We start from the raw sequence: 6,207 nt of genomic DNA on the forward strand, positions 1-6,207 counted from the left end.
TTCCCACCGAAACAGGATTTCTCATTGCCAAACCCTTACTGGATGGAGGAGGAGATTGTGAGGAAGAAGATGATGCCCCAGGACACCCAGGCAGGTGAGGAGGAAGTCAGTGGACCTTTCCCCCTCTCTTGTTCTATGTCTCCCAGCCGAGCATCGCCCTCGGCTGCAGGACAACCCCGCTGGTGCCGCTGTCCTGCCGGGGCTGGATCTGTGGGATGTCCTTGGCCTTCCCTCTGGGCCGGAGGCAAATCCCCTGCCTGTCCTTCTTCCTTCCTGCCCCAGGCCCCGAGCTGAGGACGGAGAGCACGGAGGACAAATCCCCCCGGCAGAGCCTGGTGGGAGAGGCCGTTTTGAAGGGCTCCCCTGCGCAGGAAGGCAGCGGGGAGGAAAAGGCCCGGAGATGCCCCCGGAGGAGGGGCTGCAAAGCCAGCCCAGGGAGCTGTGAGGAGGAAAGAGCCGTCCTGTGCCGGGAAGGCGGCCGGAGCTTGAGCCGGAGCTCCGAGCTGGTGGTCCCTGAGCAGCCTCCCAGCAGGGAGAAGCCCTTCAGGTGCTTGGAATGTAGGAAGAGCTTCAGAGACAGCTCTACCCTGATCCGCCACCAGATGATCCACACAGGGGAACGGCCCTTCAAGTGCTTGGAATGTAGGAAGAGCTTCAGAGACAGCTCTACCCTGATCCGCCACCAGATGATCCACACAGGGGAACGGCCCTTCAAGTGCTTGGAATGTGAGAAGAGCTTCAGAGACAGCTCTACCCTGATCCGCCACCAGATGATCCACACAGGGGAACAGCCCTTCAAGTGCTTGGAATGTGGGAAGAGCTTCAGGCACAGGTCTGAACTGGTTCTCCACCAGAGCATCCACACTGGAGATAAGCGCTACAAGTGCTTGGAGTGTGGGAAGAGCTTCTGCCACAATTCCAGCCTGATCCGCCACCAGATGATCCACACAGGGGAACGGCCCTTCAAGTGCTTGGAATGTGAGAAGAGCTTCAGAGACAGCTCTACCCTGATCCGCCACCAGATGATCCACACAGGGGAACGGCCCTTCAAGTGCTTGGAATGCAGGAAGAACTTCAGGAACAGGTCTAAACTGGTTCTCCACCAGAGCACCCACACTGGAGATAAGCGCTACAAATGCTTGGAATGTGGGAAGAGCTTCAGCCACAATTCCAGCCTGATCCGCCACCAGATGATCCACACAGGGGAACGACCCTTCAAGTGCTTGGAATGTAGGAAGAGCTTCAGAGACAGCTCTACCCTGATCCGCCACCAGATGATCCACACAGGGGAACTGCCCTTCAAGTGCTTGGAATGTGGGAAGAGCTTCAGAGACAGCTCTACCCTGATCCGCCACCAGCTGATGCATACAGAAAAACGGTCCTACCCGTGCTTGGAACGCAGGAAGAGCTTCAGGCACAGGTCTAAACTGGTTCTCCACCAGAGCACCCACACTGGAGATAAGCGCTACAAGTGCTTGGAGTGTGGGAAGAGCTTCTGCCACAATTCCAGCCTGATCCGCCACCAGATGATCCACACAGGGGAACTGCCCTTCAAGTGCTTGGAATGTGGGAAGAGCTTCAGAGACAGCTCTACCTTGATCCGCCACCAACTGATCCACACCAGGGATTAGCCTTACAAGTCCTTGGAATGCAGGAAGAGCTTCAGCCACAGCTAGTGACCCACTGAAGTGCTGAGGCCTGAACAACAGGCCCTGAGCCAAAGTTGACCTCCAGATGAACCTTTCAGCCTGATGTACTTAGTCGTGTGTCCGTTCGTCAGCAAATGATGGACGCTTGTTAGTAAAATATGGACTACGATAAGACTACACCTGTGTCAATATGTGTGCTTATTAGTAAGCTATATTTGTGCTCTGTCATTAGTGAATAACATTGGTATCTGTCCATTAATGAAATGTGTATGATTGTCAGCAAAATAGGAGTGTATTTATCTTTCTGTACTTAGAGACTGGTCAAGGCCATGGAAATAGATCTCTGGCCTTGTTTGGCAGCAGATGGTGCAGGTTGACTCCCTTGTTTTTGCCCTGAAGCCCTGGCCAGGCTTTGGGTGAAACCCAAGGAGAGAAGGAAGCCGGATATTTTCCACATTAGTGGTTATGTAAGTTGGTTTGTTCAACAGTATAAAAGCTGGACCCTCTCACAGCAAAGATGGAGACCCCCCCTATGAGTGGATGGCCTGCGTGGGACTTCCCAGATCCTGAGAGGGGTTCTCTGTGGGGTCTAGCTATACCAGGTGCCGCAGGGCATTCTGGGAATTGTAGTTCTAAGTCTCTGTTGCACATGCTCAGATGGATGCTTGCATGGGATTGGCTTAGAACGTTACCTGTGTGACGTGGGACCATTTGAAACTACTATTTAACCTGTGACTTGTTTGAATAAAGAGAGATTCGTTACCCCACCACGTTGGTGTTCACCATGGTCCCCATGGGACATATTTATTTATTATATAATGCTACATTTATACATAATAACGCTATGTTTAATAACGCTACATTTGGCGCCCTGAATCAGGGACTAATATGGACCAGGCGTTAGGAACCAGCCTATATTAGAGCTGAAGAACGCACGCCATCAAAAAGGGGAAAAGCGTCAGGAACCAAGGGAAAGAATCCTTTGATGGGCGCTAGCGGCGATTGCCGCGTGTGAGCTCGAAGAAAAAGGCCTAAATACTCGGTAGGAATTTGCCTACATTTGGAGAGAAACCTCTCGGAAACAAAGAAGAAAGAAGAAACAAGAAAGAAGAAGAAAAACCTCGTCCAGGTGAGAGGGCAGGAAAAAATAGAAAAAAGAAAAAAATAGAAAAAGAAAAAAGAGAGAAAAAATGGAAACTTTTCATTCACCTGAACCACGGGGTGTTACAAAAGCCTTAAGCTTAATGCTGAAAGGACTTTGGAGGCAAGTTAACAGACATAAAATAGCTGGACTTTTAAAACTAATGAAAATAACTGTTTTAGGAGTGATACTATTTACAGGTCTTAGTGAAACTGTTTGGAAAGGGGGGTGGAGAAACGGAAAGAAAGCAGAGGAGAACAAAATGGACATTCTAAAACCCGCGCAGCAAAACTCATCCACCATGTGGAAAGCGAGGGGGGTGCCGAGAGCTCGGACAAAGGACCTTGGATTGTACCTTTTTGTACTGAATTTTCACGGATGCGTGGGTCCCGGGAGGAAGGCGCGTGTCGTAAATTGTGCAACTGGTGGAAGGGAACGGATTTTGAATCCCCAGGCCATTGCAGTCTTCCAGACACGTGGAATCCACGCTGGAGCATGGGCGGCGCCACTTTGCCCATGCCAGAAGCGGGACGTGGTGCCTTCTCTTCCTCTCTCGTGGCCACTTTACAGACTGCCTCGGCGGGAGGCATGCATAGACCATAGTCCGTGCTGCAGGCGGGTAGCTAGGCATCAGCTGCTGTGCCTGCCAGCAGCAACGGTGCGATGTTTAAAAAAGATGGAGCGGCGCAGCCTCGGCCTCCACCTCACCGGCGGCTGCGGGGGGCGATGGCGGCGGGGTTACCCTGGGGGCGCGGGGGCCAGGCCCCAATGAACACCGAAACCGTCAAGCCGAGGCCAGGCGGCAGCGGCCATGGCGTGGTCCTCTCACAGGGGAGGGAGCGCCCAGGACCCCCCGAAGGATCTCCCAGGCCATGGCGGGGAGCGGCAGGGCCGGCGTGGCCTCTCGAAAGCACCGTCTACAGCCCGGAGACATCCTGGCGCGGCTGGGCGTGCGCTGTACCCGTACCCCGGCCCAGCCAAGGCCTGAACTCCAGTATCCGCGGGGACGGGCTGGCCAGGCACATTTCCTCCACGGTAATACCCGCGACTGGCTCTGGATCGACTGGAGAGGACTCCAGCAGACACATGAACAGTGACAACACCACCCCCCGTGAGGGGGTACAGCAGCCGGGGCCGAACCTATGCAAACCCTAAATATACTGACTGTTTTTACATATTTTTCACGTAAATCTTTTGGTTGCCTATCTTAATTTTTCTGTTTACATTGATAAGAAAGAAGAATTTAGCTTGCCTTATTGATACACTTTTAAGTTCTCAATTTCCCTGTAGTAGTGTTTAAATTACTGAGATTTACTAAGTATTGTTTAAAATTGTTAAATTCTTAAGTGCATCTGGATAAGTTTGATAATGATAACTATTTAGTTTAAGTAATGTAATTAGCATCTTTAAGACGTCTATTGTTATTAAGTAATGCATTGTAATAGTAACTTACCTACTGATTTTTTCTAACTGCAGACTCAGGAATATGCACACTACTTGCCAGTATTATACCTTCAAATTCATTAACTTTCAATATTAACATTAGAAAGGGGGAGTACAAGGCGACAATATGCATGTGGTTAAGTAAGTGCTGAATCAAACAGATTTCATTTAAGAATTTGCAAGTATGCATGAATGATGAGAGAAGGGTGGCCACCTCGAATGAATGAATGAGAGAAAGATTGTGTGGATGCATGAATGCATGAAAACCATATACACCTTATACAATATATCTGACAAACACTACCTCTAACACATCACCTTCGAAAGACATCAGAACCTGATGTTCCTCCTTTAAATTTTTCCTTGTGCTTTAATAAAGGTAATTTTCCCCAATCATAAATAAACCCTCAGATAATAAAGGTTTTTGTTCTACCCAGTTGCATAAAACTCTTAGGTAGATAAGGTTTTTAATTAATAAAGTTTTGTTATTGCATAGAACTCTTAGGAATATAAGGTTTAAATAAGAAATAAGTTTACTATGTCAAGTGAAGAATGTTTTGTTAAAAATTGTACTATTCTGTATTTTGTTATTAAAAAGGGGGGAAAGGTGGGGTCTAGCTATACCAGGTGCCGCAGGGCATTCTGGGAATTGTAGTTCTAAGTCTCTGTTGCACATGCTCAGATGGATGCTTGCATGGGATTGGCTTAGAACGTTACCTGTGTGACATGGGACCATTTGAAACTACTATTTAACCTGTGACTTGTTTGAATAAAGAGAGATTCGTTACCCCACCACGTTGGTGTTCACCACGGTCCCCATGGGACATATTTATTTATTATATTAATAACGCTACAGTTCTCTGACCCTTTGCTGTGACCGGGGCTCCCCCGCTGACCTGCGGGTCTGGATGCCGATAACGTATCAGGATAACGGGTGATTTCTTAGTGACTGTAGGCAGTCTTTGTAGTCATGATGAGGTGCATTACTGAGCTTATCTTTTTGCAATTCTTTGCTGTTTTGCATGAAAGTAAATTTACACACCTGTTCCTTAAGGTTGGTGTCTGCGTCTCTCGTGCTGACCCTCATCCCCTTGGCAAAACAACTCGAGATGTCACCGTGTGCTTGTCTGTGACCTCTCTCCTTCTGAGCAGTGAGAGGTTTGACCTTGACTGGACACCAGGTGTCCACAAAAACCACCCAACCCCCCCAACGGGAAAGGGAAGTGTCGCGGGTCGAGGCGGGATAGCGACAGTTTCACGATACCAGCTCTTTATTACAACAGCATAGCTACTCCTATACAGTTCTAGGTGACACATGTACACACACCACTGGTTTACCACTGACATAACAACTCATGATTGGACACACAGCCACATGTCTGAACACAATAGGTCAGCATTCCTGACAGGAAACTCATTCTGTGTTACAGTCCTTACTGTCCGTGGCTGACCCTCTACCAGGTGTAGAAGTTCCATCTTTGGTATCTCAACTTACAGAGAGCCCAGAACCAGCTGAGCTCCCCCACAATTCACCCTCTTTTGTATTACAGAAAATGCCAGCATCATCTAATACAGGACCCTTGCATTAGAGACGTGGCAATATCAATAATAGCATACAACTACACACATAGGCAAAGAATCAACCCCAACAGTCCTTCTTTCATCAGTCCACAAGAATGGTATTCCTTCTTCTCATTGCTGAATGTCCATAAATGAGTCGTCCATGTAACTCAGTAACTTGTGCATGTGCAACAGGCAGGTAGAGAGCAGTCTGCTGGAGGATAAAAATACTACTCCTCAAAAGTTAACTGAACAGGCAGGTATCCATCCGTTTTTGGTTTTGGTTTTGTTTTTCCTTTTTTCCATTTTTTCTATTTTTTTCTATTTTTGGAGTTTTTTCTATTTTTTCTATTTTTTCCTCTTTTTTTTTTTTTATTTTTTTTTTTTTTTTTTTTTTTTTTTTTTTTTTTTTTT

The 6,207-nt window shown here is 47.9% G+C and overlaps 1 pseudogene; it reads left to right on the forward strand.

Moving 5' to 3' along the window:
• The first annotated feature begins 487 nt into the window (after positions 1-487).
• Positions 488-6,207, forward strand: part of LOC114071110 — a 15,620-nt pseudogene continuing 9,900 nt past the window's right edge.

The sequence above is a fragment of the Empidonax traillii genome, unplaced genomic scaffold, assembly GCF_003031625.1.
Source record: "Empidonax traillii isolate 1590-97213 ecotype Southwest subspecies unplaced genomic scaffold, ASM303162v1 scaffold1848:size55499, whole genome shotgun sequence".
NCBI lineage: Eukaryota > Metazoa > Chordata > Aves > Passeriformes > Tyrannidae > Empidonax > Empidonax traillii.